Source organism: Onychomys torridus, chromosome 13 (genome assembly GCF_903995425.1).
Source record: "Onychomys torridus chromosome 13, mOncTor1.1, whole genome shotgun sequence".
NCBI classification, from domain to species: domain Eukaryota; kingdom Metazoa; phylum Chordata; class Mammalia; order Rodentia; family Cricetidae; genus Onychomys; species Onychomys torridus.
In genome coordinates, this window is record NC_050455.1 from 28,108,525 (window position 1) to 28,128,315 (window position 19,791).

The following is a 19,791-nucleotide window of genomic DNA, read 5'->3' on the forward strand; positions in this document are numbered from 1 at the left end:
TCCAGCCCTCTGTTGCTTTTCTGTCTTTTTTTAAAAAAGTATTTGTTTATTTTATATACATAGATGTTTTGCCTGCACGTGTGTCTGTGTGGGGGAATCAGATCTCCTTGAAGAGGACTTACAGACAGCTGTGAGCTGCCATGTGGGTGCTGGGAATTGAACCCAGGTCCTCTGGAAGAGCAGCCAGTGCTCTTAACTGCTGAGCCATCTCTCCAGCTCCCCAACCCTCCATTTCTTCAGTTGCCTTTTCTGCTGGTTTCTAGCCTCAGCGAGACAAGTGACTAATAACACTGGTTCTGAGCTACGCTCTTCCTCCCCTTGTCTTCTTTTAATTTTGTTGTTTGGTTGGTTGGTCTTTCGAGACAGGGTTTCTCTGGGCAACTCTAGCTGTCCTGGAACTCGCTGGCTCTGTCGACCAGGCTGGTCTAGAACTCAGAGATCCTCCTGCCTCTGCCTCCCAAGTGCTGGGATTAAAGAAAGGTGTGCCCACCCAGCACTCAGGAGGTAGAGCCAGGTAGATCTCTGTGAGTTCAAGGCCAGCCTGGTGTACAGAGTGAGTTCCAGGACAGGCACCAAAACTACACAGAGAAATCCTGTCTCAAAAAACCAAAAAAAAAAAAAAAAAAAAAAAAAGAAAGAAAAGAAAAGAAAGAAAGGTGTACCCCACTACCGCCTGGCAACGAGTTTTATTATTTATGACATTATATGAATTGGCTCTTTTGTTAAGCTGAGTGTATGTTCCATTTCAGTAATAACACCAATAGCTGTAACTCAGTTATTTTCTGGGTTACCGGGACAAGTGCTATTGTAGTGACTTTTCTTGCTGCTTTCAAAAATACCTGACAGAAGAACTTCAGGGAGAAGTGGCTTATTTTGGCTCACAGCTTGAAATGCCTGGTCCCATTGCATCCATAGTCAGGCTGGAGAAAGAACTTTGCTCAGCTTTCCATCTCTGCACTGTCCAGGATTCCAGCCAGGAAATGGCACCATCCATAGTGAGTGGATTGTCCCACCTCAGAGCCCCCCACAGGCTGCCTCTGGTCTCCTAGTGATTCTAGTTCTGGCAAATGGACTTAACAACAGTCATCACGTGTACTGTTAGCTAGAGATTTTCTTTTTAATTTCTTTGTTTTTGAGACAGGGTCTTCTTGTGTAACCCAGGCTAGCCTCAAACTCAGAAGCCTCTTGCTGCTATCTCCCTAGTGCTGGGATTATAGGTGTACACTGCTTTGCCTAACTTTCTTTTGCTTTCTTGCTTGTCTGCCTGCCTGCCTCTCTCTCTTTCTCCCTCCCTCCTTTTTCTCTCTGTCTCTGTCTCTCTCTCTGTCTCTCTCTGTCTTGTTTTTTTCCCTAGCTGGTCTGGAACTTGATATGTAGATCAGGATGGCCTCAAGCTCACAGAGCTTTGCCTACCTCTGTCTCCTAAATTCTGGGATTAAAAGTGTGAGGTTGAATACAGTTCCATTTTATCTATGTAGTGTAGCCAGAAGAATCCATTCGTTCCTAAGTAAATATTTAGGTTGTCCCCAGCTCTCTTTCATTTTGGTTTTGTGAGACAGGTCTTATGGAGCTCAGGCTGACCTTGAACTCCTGATCCTGCATCTACCTTCCTCCTGAGTGCTGGGATTGTAGGTGCAGGTGTGTGGTTCTCTACATTTTTACTATGACAAATAATGCTGAAAATATGATATGGTGCTATTGTCTCTCTGAAATTATTTATTTATTGTGTGTCTGTATGTGATGTGTGTGTGTGTGTGTGTGTGTGTATGTATGTATGATTGTATGCCACAGTGCATGTGTGAAGGTAAGAGTACAAATTTATAGGGTTGATTCTCACCTTCCAACTTTATTTACATGGGTTCCAAGGATCATACTCAGGTCAGGCTTGCAAAAGCAAGTGTCTTTTCCTGTTGAGCCATCTTGCCAGGCCCAGATCCCAGTTTCAGTGCTCTTGGATTTATACCTAGCAGTGGGCTTGTTGGGTAAGTGGGTAGGCTAGCTTTCAGGGTTATGTACTGCCATGCCGTTTTCCATGGTGGCTGCTGTCATCTCTCTAGCTGCTCACCAGTAGTTGCCAACTTGCTGTTTTCGATTGCTTTATAATACTGTACTGATAGGCTGCCGCCGCCCACCGCTGCCTCTTCTGTTCCTCCTCTTTCCCCACCCCCCACCCCTTTCCTGCTCTCCCCCTCCTCATTCTAATAGAGTCTCTACGTGTAGTCTCAAGTTTGAGATCCTCTTGCCTCCACCTCCCAAGTGCCAGGGTTGAAGGTGTGTACCACAGCACCCACCTAACCAAACATTTTTTCATGTAGCTATTGGCTGTTGGTGTGTCTCCATTAGAGAAATGTCTGCTTTTAAATTGGACTATTACTTGTTGTTGTTGTTGTTGTTGTCACATTGTAGAAGTTCCTTACACGGTTTGGAAATGAACCCCTGACCAGAGACACAAGTGACATATATTTTCGCCTTTTCCTCCTAGGCTGCCTTTAGCGATTTCCCGTAGTCCATGGCCATTACAACATCAAAGAGTCAGGAGCCAAATGCTCTTCGACAGGAAACTGGGTAAGTAGATCTCAATCCATGCATATAATGCAGTTACTTGTGTTAGTTTAAGAGACAGATGGCTCTGAGCAGATCAGTGTGGAGATACATAAATCAATGCAATGTTGAGCAAAACGAGTTGTGTTTTTTGTTTGCTTGTTTGTTTTTAAGATTTATTTTATGTGCATTGGTGTTCCGCCTGCATGTCTGTCTGTGTGAGGGTGTCAGATCTACCCTGGAACAGTGAGCTGCCATGTGGTTGCTGGGAATTGAACCTGGGTCCTCTGCAAGAGCAGCCTGTGTTCTTTACCGCTGAGCCATCTCTCCTGCCCCAAATGAGAAGGTTCTGCTGTTTGTTGTGAGTTTGCTTTGCTTCCAAATTTAAAAAGCTCCATAGGAATTAAGAAGACCCACCTGACAGGAAAGACTACTGTATGAATTCATTTCAGATGTCTCGAAAAATTGATTCTTGTGGATTTTTGTAGCATCTTCCTAAAGTGTATCACTTTCACCTTTCTGGTCCTGTTTTTTACTTTCAAATATCTTTTTTAAAGGTGGAGTGCACAGAAACCAGATTCCAGGGAGGCAAGATGCAGTGTCCACTAAGAGTCAGAGACCATTGTAGACAGGGGTTTCCTTCCCCTGGTTTCTAGCCCAGGGTGCATCCTAGAAAAGCCCAATTTCAGGCCTGTGGGAAAGGAGGCTGATTCCTTCATTTACTAGCCATAAACTGTGTGATCTTGGGCAAGATTTTTTGCTTGTTTGCTTTGGCTTTTGAGAAACCAGAAACTTTGAACTCGATCTATAGAGTGGGCCGGCCTTGAACTTGAGAGATCCACCTGCCTCTGCCTCCTGAGTGCTGAGATTAAAGGCGTGTGCCACCACAGACTGGCTGGCTTGGGAATATTCATAACCTCCCTTTTTGACTGTGGGTTGTTTCTCATCACCGTCAGAAGTGGTTTACTCACATCTGTACATAGGATTGTTGAGAGGTATGGAGGTGAAGGGCTCCAAAGACTGTGCTTCATAACTGTTCATTTTTGTTGTTTCTATGGGGAAGGAAAGCCCAGCAGCTGGAAGGAATTAGGGTAGATTAAAGGAGTCAAGGAGGAAAGGAAGAGTTTAATACGGATTGGAGATACAATTCCATTTCCTAGTCACTGTCTCCCTCCGCCTTCTAGCGTGCGCTCTCTCTCTCTTTTTTTTTTTTCTTTCTTTTAATTAAGCCTCCTGTTGTTAAGTGCTAGCAGATGCATAAGTGGTAGCTCAGTAGGAATGGAAGGAAGGGCCTGAGGCAATGCTCTGCAGCACGTGGAAGAATAGAGGGCTTGCTTGGACTGGTGAGAAACAGTCACAGAACAAGGGACCAGGTTGTTCTCTGTAGAACTGTATCAGCTCAGGAAGCCATAGCCTCTCAGATAAGTCTTCAGGTCTGGGCTGCCTTACTAGTGTGAAAATCCCTACCCATGCTAACCCTAAGGAACCTGTGGCCTGCTATGGATAGGGCTATCCCAATAGCCCCAAGGCCAAAAATGCTTGATTTTCCAGGCAGAGTCAGACTTTTTTCCTGAGCTCTTTGTGCCCAGAATGTCTCTGACCAAAAGTGCAGACTAAGAAGGCATCCTGGGCTTTTCCACCTGCCTGGCAGAAAATCCCCAGGGTGTGTGTGAGCTCCGTTCAAGCATGTGTGAGAGAGAAGGGGAGAGGGGAGTGGCAGTGGATCTGGCTGCTGGAAGCTGGACACAGATTTCTTACCCAGTCTTCTCAGCCATGGGGACTGAAGTACACGGGCCTGTGACTGTATCCCAGGCTGATATAGTTTGAGTGCTGTCTTAGCTGGGACCCTCTGAGAAGAAGCATTTATTGTTTTATATCGGTGGTTCTCATCCTTCCTAATGCCTTTTAATACACCTTTTAATACAATTCCTCATGTTGTGGTATCCCCCAACCAGAAATTATTTTGTTGCTACTTCATAACTGTAATTTTGCTACTGTTCTGAATTGTAATGTGAATAGCTGATATCTAGGATATCTGATATGTGACCCCTGTGACATGGTCATTGGGCCCCAAAGGGGTTGCGACCCACAGGCTAAGAAGTTACTTTTTAAGCATGGTGTAGAAAAGTAACGATTATGTCTTAGTGTTCTGTTGCTGTGAAGAGACACCATGACCACGGCAACTGTTATAAAGGAAACTTTTAATTGGGGCTGTCATGGCAAGGAGTATGGTTGCATGCAGGCAGACAAGGTTCTGAAGAAGTTGAGAGTTCAACATCTGGATCGGCAGGCAGCCGGGGGAGAGAGAGACACTGGGCCTGGCTTGGGCTTTTGAAACCTCAAAGCTCACCCTCACTGACACACTTCCTCCAACAAGGCCACACCCACTCCAATAAGGCCACACCCCCTAATCCTTCTCAAGTAGTGCTTCTCACTAAGACCAAAGCATTCAAATATGTGAGCCTGTGGGGACTATTCTTATTCAAACCTGCACAGATGGTCATAGTTAGAAAAACTTACATAGTGTTTCCATGTGCTAGACACTGACACACACACACATGTATACATACATATATATAATTATAAAATTATTCTGTGTGTTTTTCACACCATGTATCTTGAACCCCTTCACTCCCTGCCCCTTCACATTTACCCTCTGCCCCTGTACTCCCCACCCCCAATAAAACAAAATTCAGGAGAAAAAAAATGAAGAAAGTAAAATGAGAAGAATTAAAAAAGAGAAGTATTAATAATCTTGTCATGGGAGCTGCAGTGTGACCAGCAAGTCATACCATACACCCCTCTGTCTGTACATCTCTACTTGCGTCTCCCCAGCACATGCGCGGTCATGGGGTCATGGCTAGAAATCCTACCATAGATCAGGCTGGCATGGAACTCACAAAAATCCATCTGCTTCTGTCTCCTGAGTGCTGGGGTTAAAAGACTGCTTAAAAAAAAAAAAAGTAAACACTCTATTAGCACCTAGAAATTTAAAAAATGGTTTTTTGTTTGTTTTGTTTTTTGTTTTGGTTTTTTGAGACAGGGTTTCTCTGTGTAGCTTTGCGCCTTTCCTAGAGCTCACTTGGTAGCCCAGGCTGGTCTCGAACTCACAGAGATCCACCTGCCTCTGCCTCCCGAGTGCTGGGATTAAAGGCGTGCGCCACCACCGCCGGTTTAAAAAATGTTTTATGAGTTTGTCAGATGACTCAGATTGAGTTTGGTCCCCAAGACCCACACATAAGCTAGAGAGAGAACCAGCTCTTTCAAGTTGTCCTCTGTATGAGCATGCGAGCGAACACACACACACACACACACACACACACACACACACACACACACACGCGCGCGCACGCACAGAGCATAAATGTAAATTTTAAAAATTAAAAACTTTTTTTCTTTTTGGTTTTTCAAGACAAGGTTTCTCTGTGTAACAGCCCTGGCTTTCCTGGAACTTGCTTTGTAGACCAGGCTGGCCTCGAACTCACAGAGATCCACCTACCTCTGCCTCCCAAGTGCTGGGACTAAAGACATGCGCCACCACTGCCTGGCTTTAAAAAAATACTTGGAGGAAATGCCTTGCTTTTTCTAGCCAGGATCACCAAGGATTTTGTTTTGTTTTGTTTTTTGTTTTTTGTTTTTTTTTTTGTATGTCTTTATTGTTAGGTCATTGTAAGAAAAGTGTACAGTTTTATCCAGTTTCTCAGGCAGGTTTGTTTGAACACCTCTAACATTCTCCTTAAGTGGTTTGCAAGATGGAGTGAGAGGTAACAGGGCAGCCAAGGAAGGGGGCTTTGTCCCACCAGGTGAGTTGGGGGCCCTGAGCTCTAAGCTTTGTGTTTCCAGCTGTGCCGGGGGATTAGTGGCTTATTCTGACCTCATGGGAGTGGGTTTTATTGTTATCTTCTGAGGCCGAAGCCAGAATGTTATGTTTTTGTTTTTGTTTTTGTTTTTAAACTCAGCACCATCTGCTTCAAGATCTCCACAGGCTTAGAGCTTTCCTCCAAGACCCCCCTTCCAATAAGTGTCCATATTTGGAAGAGTGAATTCACTCTGGGCAAGTGACATATAGAAAATACAGTCAGTCAGCTACCAACCTTGTCTGTGGTCATTTATGTCGTCTATACAGGGCAAAATAGCCGGACTTAAAGACTTGGTCACCTGTATCAGACAAAGGCATGCAAAGAGTTTGTAGTGTAGGATATACAAAAATTAGTAGCTGGAGTGAGAAAAACAGGCCAAGATTGGTGCTCACGTGAAGGCGCAGACGTGATGCGCCATAGGAAGACGAAGACGTGTTCTTTGATACAGCTCTGCCTTGAGAATCAGCACAGTCCTGAGCGGGTGAGCACAGTGCAATTAGAGGGCCACTTTAATGGGAACAAAGCTGCTTGTGTAAGTGTATTGGGGGTGTGTGTGTGCCCAGCTCTCTTCAGCAGAGTCCGGAAATTCATTCTGTAACAATGAACTGTAATTCCAAGTCAATGACACCTTCTAAATCCTCTCAGACTCTGCCCAAAATTATAGAGGAGGAATGGCAAGTCAATTCCGTTCAGTCAGAACTGGATAGCTGTGTACTTTGCTCAAATGCCTGGGATCTAATGGAGATGGGCCGGCAGCCAGGAGCAAAGCGAGTCAATACAGGACTTGGAAGAACGCTGATGCTGGGCAGATAATGAGGAAAGGGCTGGGATTTGAAAGCATGACCTCGGAGTCTTCCTGTGTAATGAACACAGCATAATGGAGGGCTGAGATCTGAGCCCGGGTGCACCTGTGTCTGAGCGAGCCCGACAGCAGCTTGGCTATATCCCTAGATAAGGTGGTGAGCCTGGTGGGGACCTGAAGGCTTCCAGACTGCCTTGTCTGTGCACTGCACAGAGTAGGAAGCAGCTAATTTCCTCGGTGGGAGATAGGCCTGGGGCTTAGTGGTCAAGAACTTGAACCTCTAGGGCTTAGAGACCTAGTGCCCCATTTACTAACTGTGCGGACGTGAGCTCATTTATGCTCTGAGTCTCGGGTTTATCTGTAAAGTGGGAGAAAGAAATGACAGCACTAACCCTACAGGGTTATTATGAGGGTTGAGTAAGACAAGGGATTTAAAAAGCACTTTACAGTGTATATGGCACTACACTTGAGAATGTGATAAATATATCTGTTATTAAGGAATACGGTCATGGGGTTAGGGGTGTGTGTCCAATGGTAACAAGGCCCTGCGTTTGCTCACCAGCACGAAAGGAGAGTTGGGGGAGGGGAGAGCCGCTGAGATGGCTGAGTGGGCAAAGGTGCTTGCTGCCGAGCCTCACAACCTGAGTTTGATCCTTGGGACCTACCCACATAGTAGAAGGAGAGAACTGAACCCAGAAGGTTGGCCTCTGATTATATGGGCACCACGGCACATTGTCCACATACACACAAATAAACAAATGTAATAAAAATTGGGGAAAAAATGGAAGATGGGGGCTGGAGAGGTGGCTCAGAGGTTAAGAGCACCGACTGCTCTTCCAGAGGTCCTGAGTTCAACTCCCAGCAACCACATGGTGGCTCACAACCATCTGTAATGAGATCTGGTGCCCTCTTCTGTGTACATAGTAAATAAATAAATCTTTTAAAAAAAAAGTAAGATGATCACTGTGTTAGTCACTTGTCCTGTTGCTGTGACAAAAGCAGTTTGAGGGGCTTATTGTGGCTCACAGTTTGGGGTGTGTTCGTGGTGGCAGGAAAGATAAGGTAGTGGGATGGGAGGTGGCTGACCCAGTGAGGAAACTGAGATGGATGCTGGTGTTAGAACTTGTGTTTTCCCTTCCGTTCAGCCTGGGACTCCCGACCAGGAAGGAAGTGGTGCTGCCCATGGCTCTTCTTAATTTTTTTTTTTTTTTTTTTTTTTTTTTTTTTTTTTTTGGTTTTTTTGCACTTTCCCTGGATCTCACTTGGTAGACCAGGCTGGCCTCAAACTCACAGAGATCCACCTGCCTCTGCCTCCCGAGTGCTGGGATTAAAGGTGTGCACCACCACCGCCCGGCTCTTCTCACTTTTTTTGTTTGTTTGTTTTTCGAGACAGGATTTCTCTGTGTAGCATTGCGCCTTTCCTGGATCTCGCTCGATAGACCAGGCTGGCCTCGAACTCACAGACATCCGCCTGCCTCCACCTCCTGAGTGCTGGGATTAAAGGCATGTGCCATCACCACCCGGCTCTTCTCACTTTCAGTGAATACAGTGTAGATATTCCCTCACAGACATGCCCAGAAGCTCTCGGAAGCTGACTTCCTAGGTGGTTGTGGGTTCCTGTGAATTACCACTATGACAATATAATGATAACTGTGTTTTAGTTTTTCCCTCTCTGTGTTCTGGACATGTTCTACTTTGTCCTTTACCAGTAACCACAGACAGGATATGGAACGAACTCAGGCTGTTGGGTAGAGGTGAAGTTTTAGAACAGGATTCTCACAGCCAGGGCCTTGAAATGCAAACTCACACAAACTTAAAAGGCGTTTCTCTGAAGTTGAAGTGGGAGACTGGCCCCAGAGGGACCACGATATTTGCTTTCCTCCCTTACAGAACCTTGAATATCTCAAAGGAATACTCCTTCCAGGACTGTGAGCCACCCAAGAACCTACCTCTCTAGCAAGCTCCCAGGTGATGCTCTTCTCCTTGTTCTGAGACCACATTTTGATTTGGAATGACCCTGTGGCAGCACAGTAGCTTGGCTGAGACAGACTTCTTCACTTCCTGGAAAATACTCAACTAGTGTTTGGATGTAAGGCACCTCACTTGCTAAATAGCCTTTGTTTCCTGATGGCAGGGATGAGGGTGCGGTGTCCTTTGGTCAAGCCAAGGCCACCTTCTTTCTTACAGCATCTTTCCAGTGATCCACTTGATTACTTTGGCACATGGTGGGCATTTATATCCTCGCTTTTGGCTTTTTATGGGAGCTATCCATGGCTGGGGTTCTACAGTGGCTGTGAAGGGTTGGCATTTTCAGAATTTCCTTTGCCCATTTCCTTGTCTGGAGAGTTCCTAAAACTTTTATCAATTTTTCCTTAGGTGTTTCCTCAAAGTCGTCTACATACACCCGGGTGAGCCCTGAATGTGGCCTGACACAAAACCACATACTTACTATAAACTGAGATTTCTTCTTGATGACTCAGTTGTATAGTTCTCCGTGTAAACAATACTGTGTTGCAGTGTCAGAGGTTGGACACGCCTACATGAGGCCGGAGAAGCAATTAATTCTCTTTGGATCTATCTCCATGGCATGCTGTCCATATTCCCTCACATGTCTGTTTGGCGGGTATACGTGAATATCCTCCTAGCCAAACTGCCACCATCTTCATTAGAACAGCTGTGCCCACCTGTAAAAGATCATCCCAGCTGGGCTTGTTGACCGTGGACCCCACATCATAGAAGAAGGCTTGGGGAGCATCATGGGGCCTGCACTGCAGTATCCAGCCACTCCCAACTCCTCCCAACGAGTTTTGCCCTCACTGCAGATGGCCTTGGGGTTTGGGGAAGGGCTAGTTTACACTACTGGGGGAGTACAAGGGGAGATGTTATCTCTGCTGGGTGCAGACCTTCCAGTGTGGCTGCTCCAAGCCTTCCATGTTTCTGCCTGTACTCTGATATCTTTGCTCCATAAATTCACCTAATAAACTCACTGGTTTCCCAGAGTGAGCATGGGTGGAATGATACCCTGTTTTGTCATTGGGATCTTAGGAGGAGGGGTAGAGGTTGTTTACATCTTTCCCGGGGAAGGCATTGTGCCAACAGAAGGCTAGACTCTCCCAGGTTTCTGTACATCTCATCTATTTATTTATTTTCTGAAATCTCTGTGATGTAGATGGATTTTCCTTTGGGCTGCCAGCTCACAAAAATGACATGGAGACTTCTTACTAACTATGAAAGCTTGACCTTAGCTTAGGCTAATTCCTAACTAGTTCTTATAACTTAAATTAACCCGTATTTTTTAATCTACGTTCTTTCATGTGGCTCAGTTACCTTTACTCTGAACTCCCCATCCTGCTTCCTCTCTGTCTGGCGACTCTGCATTTTCTTTTTCTCAGAGTTGTCTCTGTCTACAAATCCCGCCTATACCTTCCTGCCTGGCTATTGGCCGTTTGGCTTTTTATTAAACCAGTCCCAGTGACACATCTTCACACAGTGTAAAGGAATATTCCCTAACACTATGGAACATGGTTTGGGACACCTTTATCATCTTAACAGTTTTTCTTAGTTATCTGTGTACCTCTAAGCTTGGCACCCCAGACCATGGATAGGTCCCTTTCTAGGAGTTGTCTCACAGTAGGGAAGGTGACAGATCTCTTCTTGATTCCATCTGAGGCTTTTCTCCCCCTCTTCTTAAAAGTACCACATCTTTGGAAATCTCCGTCTACTTGATAATACTACCAGTTTGGACTATGAGTGACATAGTTTAATTTTTTTTTTATTGTATTCATTTATTCTGTGTATGGGGTGGGTGGGCGTGGTGCAGGACAGCATGCATGTAGAGGTCAGAAAACAACCTGTGGGGATTGGTTCTCCTTTCCCATCATGTGGGTCCTAGAGATTGAACTCAGGTCATCAGGGTTGGCAGTAAGCTCTTTCCCCTTCCCCATTCTGGTTTTTGTTTGTTTGTTTTGTTTTTCGAGACAGGGTTTCTCTGTGTAGCTTTGCGCCTTTCCTGGAACTAGCTTTGTAGACGAGGAGGCTGGCCTCGAACTCACAGAGATCTGCTGGGATTAAAGGCATGTGCCACCAACGCCCGGCCCCCACTCTGTTTTTTTTTCTTGAGACAGGGTCTCACTATGTAGCCACGGCTGGCCTTTAGCAATCCAAGTAGTGAGACACTAAGTCCCACTAAAGAAAAGATTTTTGTGGCTGATTTTTTTTTTTTATTTTTTAAGAAACACACAGAATTTGTTGCTTTTTGTATTAACTTACTACCACTATAACAAAATACTTGAAATATTGGACTTACAAAGAAAAAAGTGTATTTTGGCTCTTTCTACCCTCCATTTTTTTTTTTAGCCAGAATCTAACTATGTACCTTAGGCTGGGCTTAAATTCATGACACACAGCCAGAGTGGCCTCCAATTCATGATCCTCCTGCCTCAGCCTCCTCAGTGCTGGGACTGTGGGCTTGTGTCAGTATGCTTGGCTTGACTCAGGTTCTAGGCCATGGTTGAGTATACCCATTTTTTTTTTTTTAATATTTTTTTGTGTAGAAATGTTCTGCCTGCATGTATGTTCACCACCTGTGTGCCTGGTGTCCACCGTGGAGGTCAGAAGAACTCATCAGATCCTTTAGAACCTAGAGTGGCAGGCAGTTAGTTAGCTGCCATGTGTGTGCTGGGAATCGAACCTTGTTCCTTTGCAAGAGCAGCCAGTGTTCTTAACTGCTGAGCCATTGATTCTGCATACCCATTTGTTTTGAGCCTCTGGTGACAGTGCTGGCTGGTAATGATGGGAGCATGCAGTGGATTGAACTGCTTCTTCATGGTCAAGAAGCAGGCAAGCCAACAACAGAAAGAGTCAGGGGAAGCCAGGCAGCAGTGGTGCATACCTTTAATCCCAACACTCGGAAGGCAGAGCAGGTGGATCTCTGTGAGTTCAAGGCCAGCCTGGTCTACAGAGTGAGATCCAGGACAGGCTCCAAAACTACACAGAGAAACGACTGTCTCAAAAATAAAACAAAACAAAACAAAACAAAAAAACAAACAAAAAAAAGAGTCAGGGTCCCACAGTCCTTCTTCTTAAGGGCAGTAACCTCAGAACCTCCCAGAAGCTAGGTCGTGGTAGTGCATACCTTTAATCCCAGCACTTTGGAGGCAGAGGCAGGTGGATCTCTGTGAGTTCAAGGCCAGCCTGTGGTCTACAGTCTATGTTCCAGGAAGGCCAGGGATACACAGAAAAATCCTGTCTTGGAAAAATAAAAGAGAGAGAGAACCTCCCAGAAGTTCTTTTCCCATAGGTTCATAGCATATTTCAATAGTTCTCCCCTGGAATCAAACCTTTAGCAAGTGGACCTTAGAGGACTATTCACATATGTTTACTGGGCTGGAGGTAAGGGGCTAGTAGCAGCTTCGAACAAACCATAATCCAAAGGTTCAGGTACCATGACAATGGACACAGTTTTTTCTTCTCTTTTTGTGGGCCCTAGAGGCCCCCAGATCCGTTTGTTTTTTAATTTAATTAATTTATTTTTTTGTGATAGGTTGTCACTTTGTAGCTCAGATTGTCCTGGGGCCCAGAGTTTGAATGCTAGGATCATAGGTACAAGCTGCTATGCATGGCATTCTCTTTTATTTTCTCTTCTTTTTTTAACAGCTATGTTTGTGATGTGGGGGATTGAACCCAGGACCTTCTGCATTCTCAATAAGTGCTCTACAGCTAAGCTGTGCCCTTAGTTCTTTAAATACAGGGCTCATTCTGACGCAGGGTCTCACTAAGTTGTCCAGGCTTGCCTAACTTTGTAGCCTAGGCAGACCTTGAACTTTTGCTTGCCTGTCCTGGCCTCCTGCACATCTGAGATTACAGGCCTAAATATTAGTTTTCCAGATGTTGCCTTTTTCCTCATTTTCTTCCATCCCCAGTGCTTTGTGTTGCTTTTCATGTGACATATGCAAGACCCGCTCTTTGCTCTTTGTCCTCATGGACTATTCCTACAGTTATACCACAGTACTGATGGTACTGCCTCTCCTCTTGGTTTCCCCATGCAGCTTAACATCATTTTCATGTCTGATCAGCATGGCAATAAATTAATGATTTTGAACACAGGGGATCAAGGACAGAACCAACAGCATGCCTCTAGACACCGACACTGCAATGCCTTTGATCATGGATGAGCTTTTCTCAAAGCTTGTGTTACGGTAGCATCCTGGAGAGCGCTCCTCAAAAGTAGATCCAAGAGCAGATATGCAGAGAGAATGTTCCATACCACAGCTCCTTCTTCAAGACTCACAGATAGATTATCGGTGCATACTAAAAGTCGAGAAAAGGTGATGTCAGACATAGTTATCTGAACACATTTGACCATAAGGGGGTCTTCTCCCCTCTGCTACCACAGACCACTTAGTAATGGTAAGTATAATCTGTAGATTAGTATTCTAGAAAGCAGAATTTGAGATGAGCTTGTGTGGATGTTCAACTTGTTACAGCCTATTATTGATATTATTTTGTGGCCCGTAGTCCTCTGTTGTTGACCAGAAGGGGAAAGTTACAGAGGGTGTGAACACCTTGGTGAAAAACTATGTGTCCTGCCAGTTACCCCTCAGGAAGGGTAAGACTTCTAAGTCTGTCTGTGAAGTGTGGGTACCCTGGGTGGTTCTCTTCAGGTATTATATTATGAACAAAACTCACGTATATTTTCAAGCTCCCAGGAAACCCCAAGCCTATGAGTACTCCCAGTAGTAGTAGGAATGGGAATGTTAAAACAGCACCATTATTGAACTTGGCGTATCTTGGTTATCCTCACAAGAAACTGAGGCTGGACAAGACTTCTTAAAGAAGTTCAGCATGCCAGACTTAGAAAAGTTCCTTAAGGAACATGCTGAACAGGAAATAGAATCAAGTATCCAGCCCAAATGTAACTGACCCCAGAGCCATGTACTCAACAAATTAGTGAATTTTTTTCCCACACCTGTGCAGTCTCTGGGCGTTTTTTTCCATGTCAGCTTTGGGTCTGACACAGTGCTTGGGAAAAATGAGGACATCAGCAAAATATTTTGCTTGCTCTTTGAAGGGGCATTTGTGCCTCCATGGAGACTCTACTACGTATCCAGTGAACAGGAGCAAATGTGTGGAGTTAGAGTGCCAGATGTCACGTGATGTGCAGCCACAGAGTGCACAGAGCTTGACAGGCACACCTTCACAGCTTGTCCCTTAGTGTCCCCCACCTACTCCGTTCCAAAGCTTCGCCCACTCTTACACACCCCTCTCAGTTTTCACCTTTTTGTGTGACCTCAGCTTGTCCCCAAGGAAAACCACTAACTACTTGGCTCCGCATTCTAGGTCTGTGGTGACCTGCCAGCTGACATCTCCCAGCCTCGGAGGTGACCTACTTTGAATGAAATGCTGGCTTTTCAGCTGCACATCAGGAGGCTTAAGTCCTCCAGTGATTCTGTCAATTCCCTCCCAGTTTGGCTTCCCACTGGCAGGTACCCTCAGGGTGCTCAGAAGCCAGAAGGTGTGGGAGGCCTGGGAGGGCCCACAAGAAAGCAGGGAAAGAGAGAGGTGCTGGGAAGACCCAGACCTAATTGTCAAAGGGGCAAACAAAAACATGCATAAGAAAAGAGTTTTCTAGAACAGAGTGACAACACCCTACAGTGAAGTGATTCCCCACAGAGCAGCTTTGCTCCAAATGTGAACTCCCCTCCCACTCCAGTCTCCTGTGTCTCTCCCCTCAGGCCGCCTTCAGTCTGGATGTTGAAGCCTATTCCATCTCATCCATACTAATGACCCGCAGGGGTGAGGGCAGAGAGCTTTCTACCCTCTGGCTCTGGCTCGTATTCCATAATGACCCTCCCCTTTCCATGATTCTTTTTGTGGACCTTTTCTGCAGGCTGTGTTCGTTAAATCTCTGCAAAGGCCACACATCCCGGGTTCCTGCCCTGTGGCAGCCCTTCTGCACAGGTCTAGATGGTGAGTGCTCAGAGCTGTAGCTCTGTCATCTGGGCACAGTAATTCAGTGGGTAGTTCCCTGGGGAGTGGCTTTGGAAGTATAGGCTCCCCTTTCCCTGTTAGGGTTAGGTGAACGTTTGCAAATAGCAATCCCCACATAGGGCCACCCTCAGAGGCCTGATCAGCCCCAGGGTCCCTTCCAAGGACCGCCTCTCTGGAAGGCAAAGTTCAAGTTTGTATGAACTGCCTGCCGGAACACATGAATTGGTTAAAACTCTTTATGTCACTTTTTCTAAATTGGTTAAAAGCTTGGGTTTATAATTGTGAAGATTAGTCTCAAATTTTCCCACCAGAAACTACTCTCTTAATGAATATGTGTTTCCGAGGAATAAGAGGCTGTGGGCTGATTTCCTCCCTGGCTTCAGCCTGTCCTTTTTGATTCCCCTGTGTGTTGCTCAGCCCTAAGCATTAGTTGAGCACTTTGTTGCCTGGTGCACACAACACACAAGGCCCTGGCTGATGCTGATGGTCAGGAAAGAGACAAGGAATCAGGAAGTGAAGCTCTTCTGCGTGCCTGCCCTCTGAGCACGCCTCTGTGCCAATGATGGTGATGCTGTAGGAAGGAAAGGCCTACAGTGGATCATTAGGCGAGGCCCACTTGAGATGGTGACATTTGGACCCAGTGGTAGAGTATAAGAAGGAGCCGAGACAACGGAAGAAGCTAAGCTGTCTCCTGCACAGGGTCAGTAAGTGTGCACATTCTTTGGCAGAGTGACCTTGGCCAACAGTTCCTTCAGGAGAAATAAAGTGGAAGCCAGGTGTGTGGGATAGTTTTATGTCAGCTTTACACAAGCTAAAGTCATCTGAGAGGAGGGAGCCTCAATTAAGGAAAAGCCTCCATAATATCCAGCTATAGGGCGTTTTCTTAATTAGTGGTTGATGAGTGAGGGCCCAGCCCATTGTGGGTGGTGCTATCCCTCGGCAGGTGGTCCTGGGGGTCTTAAGAAAGCAGACTGAGTAAGCCACGGAGAGCAAGCCAGTAAGCAGCACTCCTCTGTGGCTCTGTATCAGCTCCTGCGTCCAGGTACCTGTTCTGCTTGAGTTCCTGTCCTGACTTCCTTTGATGATGATGTATGATGTGGAAGCGTAAATCAAATAAACCCTTTCCTCACCAACTTGCTTTTGGTCATGGTGTTTCATTGCAGCAACAGAAACTCTAAGACACCAGGTGGTAGCTCATGACTATATTCCCAGTCTTTGAGGGACTGAGGCAGGAGGATTGTGTGTTTGTGGCCGGTCTGAGCTACAGTGTGAAACCCTGTCTAAAACAAACAAACAAACAAACAAACAAACAAACAAACAGTTGGAATTTTGGGGCTGAAGAGACGGCTCAATGTTAAGACCATATGTGATTTTGAAAAGGACCCAGGTTCAATTCTAGGCACCCATCTGGTAACTCATAACAATATATAATTCCAATTCCAAGGAAACCAGCTTCCTCTTCTGACCTCCACAGGCACCAGGCATACACATGGTGCACAGACATGCATGTGACCAAAATACTCATATACAAAATAATATAAAATAAATCAGTGTAGAAAAAAAAAATGGAGCCTGGTGCTGAGTTCTGGGTTGCAGACACAGAAATAAACAAATTGGACTTCTGTCTACTGGATCCAGGGAGAAGACCATCACATATAAATAATTTGACTTTTGAAAATCTGGGACCCAGGTATGATAGACAAGCAAAAGATGTGCAGCATCTGACCCTCCTCTGGCTGTACTTTGCCCACCAAACTTGATACCCTCCACTAGGTGTGTTGACTACCCCAGCGTGTGTCTGCATGCTGGCTCTTCAGTGATGTCTGCAGTTCCTTGGCAAGCCTGTTCTTTAGGTGATCTGTGGCCCTGCCTGCTTCCCCCTCATTCTGTAGGAGTGGTCTCCCTGCTTCCCATCACAGTGCCACAGCACTCCATGCCTAAAGTTAGAACAGATTTTGTGTAACGAGTATCATTTATGGTGTGCCCAATGGTTTGAGTTAGAAAGCACTGTGTTCCCTTCTATCCATGGGTTTGCTTTCCAGTAGTCAGTAAACTGCTGTGAGCTTCTTTCAAAGTTAATAGATGGAACATTCTAGAAATAAGCTAATTAAGCTTTTAGTTGCTTCTGTTGTAGGGCGTTGTTACAGTTCTACTTTTGCTACTGTTGTCTGTTATTTTTCCCAGTTTATAAATAAGACATTATCATAGGTGTGTTGATAGGCGGAAGCCACAGTATGTGTATGCAATTAGAACTCATCTGTGGTTTCAAGTATCCACTGAGGGTATTGGGCAATATCCTTTGAGGATAATGTGAGTCCACCATCCATGGCGGAAGGCATGGTGGCTCTCCATGCCTCAGTTAAATGCCTCAGCTGGCTGGTGAGGGAAGGAACTGAGAGTCCATACTGCATTTTCTGACTAGAAAGTCCATGTTTTTTTTTTTTTTTTTCCTCACCATGTGAAATTGTCATTTCTATTCTGGATACCAATAGGAGATGCTTGTTTCGTAGGAAGAGCTGGGACATTGGAAAAAAATCTCCTTACCTAGCATGCATGAAGACTGGGGTTCAACCCCTAGAACTGGAGGGGAAACAAAACAAATCCCACAGTCAAATCCAGAATCCAAAGACTTTTCATCCTGAAGAGTCTCCTCCTCCTGCCTGTGAGGCCCTTCCTTTCCCACCCTGATGAGACACTAAAGCTGGCCCCTGAGCTGAGGCTGGGTGGGGTGCCCATCTAGTGTTCTGTTACTGTTTAATAAAGGGTGTGCTGTGTCTTTCTTGGCAGTGAGGCCAAGTACTGTTTTAGCAGGTGGTGGGTAGCTGGGCTCAGGGTCCCTGATCCTCACTCAGAAACTCCCGTGGTCAAGCCTTTGATACCAGCACAAGATGGAAAAAACAGTGACACAAGACACGTCCTCTCCCAAAGGCAGAAGAAAAGTTTTATTAGAGACACTTTTTTGTAATTGGGGCTGCCTGTCTCCCAGGAGTCATCCAAGGTTTGGGGCGTGGGGCCGAGGGCTCTTGCACAGAGCCACAGAGTACCAGAGTATATGAAGGGCAGTGGATGGAACTGAGATTGGTTAAGCTAGCTATTTCAACAAAGTTCAAAGCCACTGTAGTTGATTATTAGCTTCATCCTCTTGTGAGCTAGGAGTGGGCCCAGGGATGGACAGACAGCAGGCAATAAAATCAGTGTGATGAGGTTTAATTTTTAAAGTATTGATTTTTATGTGTGTATGATGTGTATACATGTTTGTATGTGAGGGTGTGAGAGTGCCATGGCATGCATATGGAGGTCAGAAGATAGCTTTGGGTTGTCCATCTCTTCTATCTTGTTCCTGAGGCTGTGTCTCAGCTCAGGGCACTGAGGCTGTGTGGTGACATGGGACCAATGGCACCAAAGGATCTGCATTTTTTTTTAACTTTCATTTATTTATTCATTGTATGTGTGTGGCAGTTTGAATGAGAATGGCCTCCATCGACTTGTATGTCTGAATGCTTGGTTCACAGTTAGTGGAATTGTTTGGGAAGGATTAGGAGGTGTGATCTTCTTGCAGGAAGTGTATCACTGGGGGTGGGCTTTGAGGTTTCAAAAACTCATGCCAGGCCCAGTCTTTCTCTCCGCTGGCTGCCTGTGGATCAGGATGTACAGCTCTCAGCTGCTGCTTTAGTACCTGTCTAGAATGCCTGTCTGTTCCCTGCCATGATGACCAGAGATAAACCCTCTGAAAGTGTAAGCAAACTCCCAATGAAATGCTTTCTTTTATGAGTTGCCTTAGTCATGGCGTCTCTTCACAGCAATAGAACACTGACTAAGACAATGTGTGTATGAATGTGCACATTAAATGTGCACACATCACATACATGTACACACATCACATACATGTGCACACATCAAAGCCAAGTTGCAGTCGTCAGCTCTCGCCTTCCACCATGTAGATCTGGGGATTGAACTTGTCAGGCTTGGTGGCAAGTGCCTTTATCTGTTGACCTATCCCTCAAATCCCTCCCGCCCCCTGCTCCTCTCCATATATGTATGTTTTGAGACCAGGTCTTACTATGGTGTCCAGGCTGACTTTGAACTCTTGAGCTCATGAGTTCTTCCTGCCTTAGCTTCCTTGAGTGACAGGGAGTATAGGCATAGGTCATCATGGGTGGTGATAATCACCCTTGCCTCCCACACCCCATTTTTTTTTTTTTTTTTTGTGAGACATGGTTCATACAGTCCATGCTGGCCTTAAACTAGCTATGTAGCTGAGGATGGCCTGAACTAGAACTTCCGTCTTGAGTGCTAGGATGAGAAGAGTGCACCACCCTTCTTAAGTTTGTGTAGTGCTGGGTATTGAACCCAGGTCTTTGTGTATGCTAGGCAAGCATTCTACCAGCTGAGCTATGTTCTCATCCCGGTAATTTATGGTATTTAACTTTTGTTATATTTATTCATTTCATGGGCATGGGGGCATGCATGAGTGGAAGTCAGAGGGCAGCTTGCTGGAGTCAGTTTTCTCCTTCCACCGTGTGGGTCCTGGGGATTGAACTCGGGTCATCAGGCTTGGCAGCTAGTGTCCTTTCCCACTGAGCCATCTCACTGTTCCTG

At 45.6% G+C, this 19,791-nt stretch overlaps 1 long non-coding RNA gene across 1 annotated transcript in view; it reads left to right on the forward strand.

Annotated features, from left to right (window-relative positions):
• Positions 1-19,791, forward strand: part of LOC118594613 — a 200,629-nt gene that overhangs the window by 80,299 nt on the left and 100,539 nt on the right. The window contains exon 3 of the long non-coding RNA XR_004946390.1: positions 2,483-2,565. This is a non-coding gene — a long non-coding RNA (uncharacterized LOC118594613). The remainder of the gene's footprint in view (positions 1-2,482; positions 2,566-19,791) is intronic.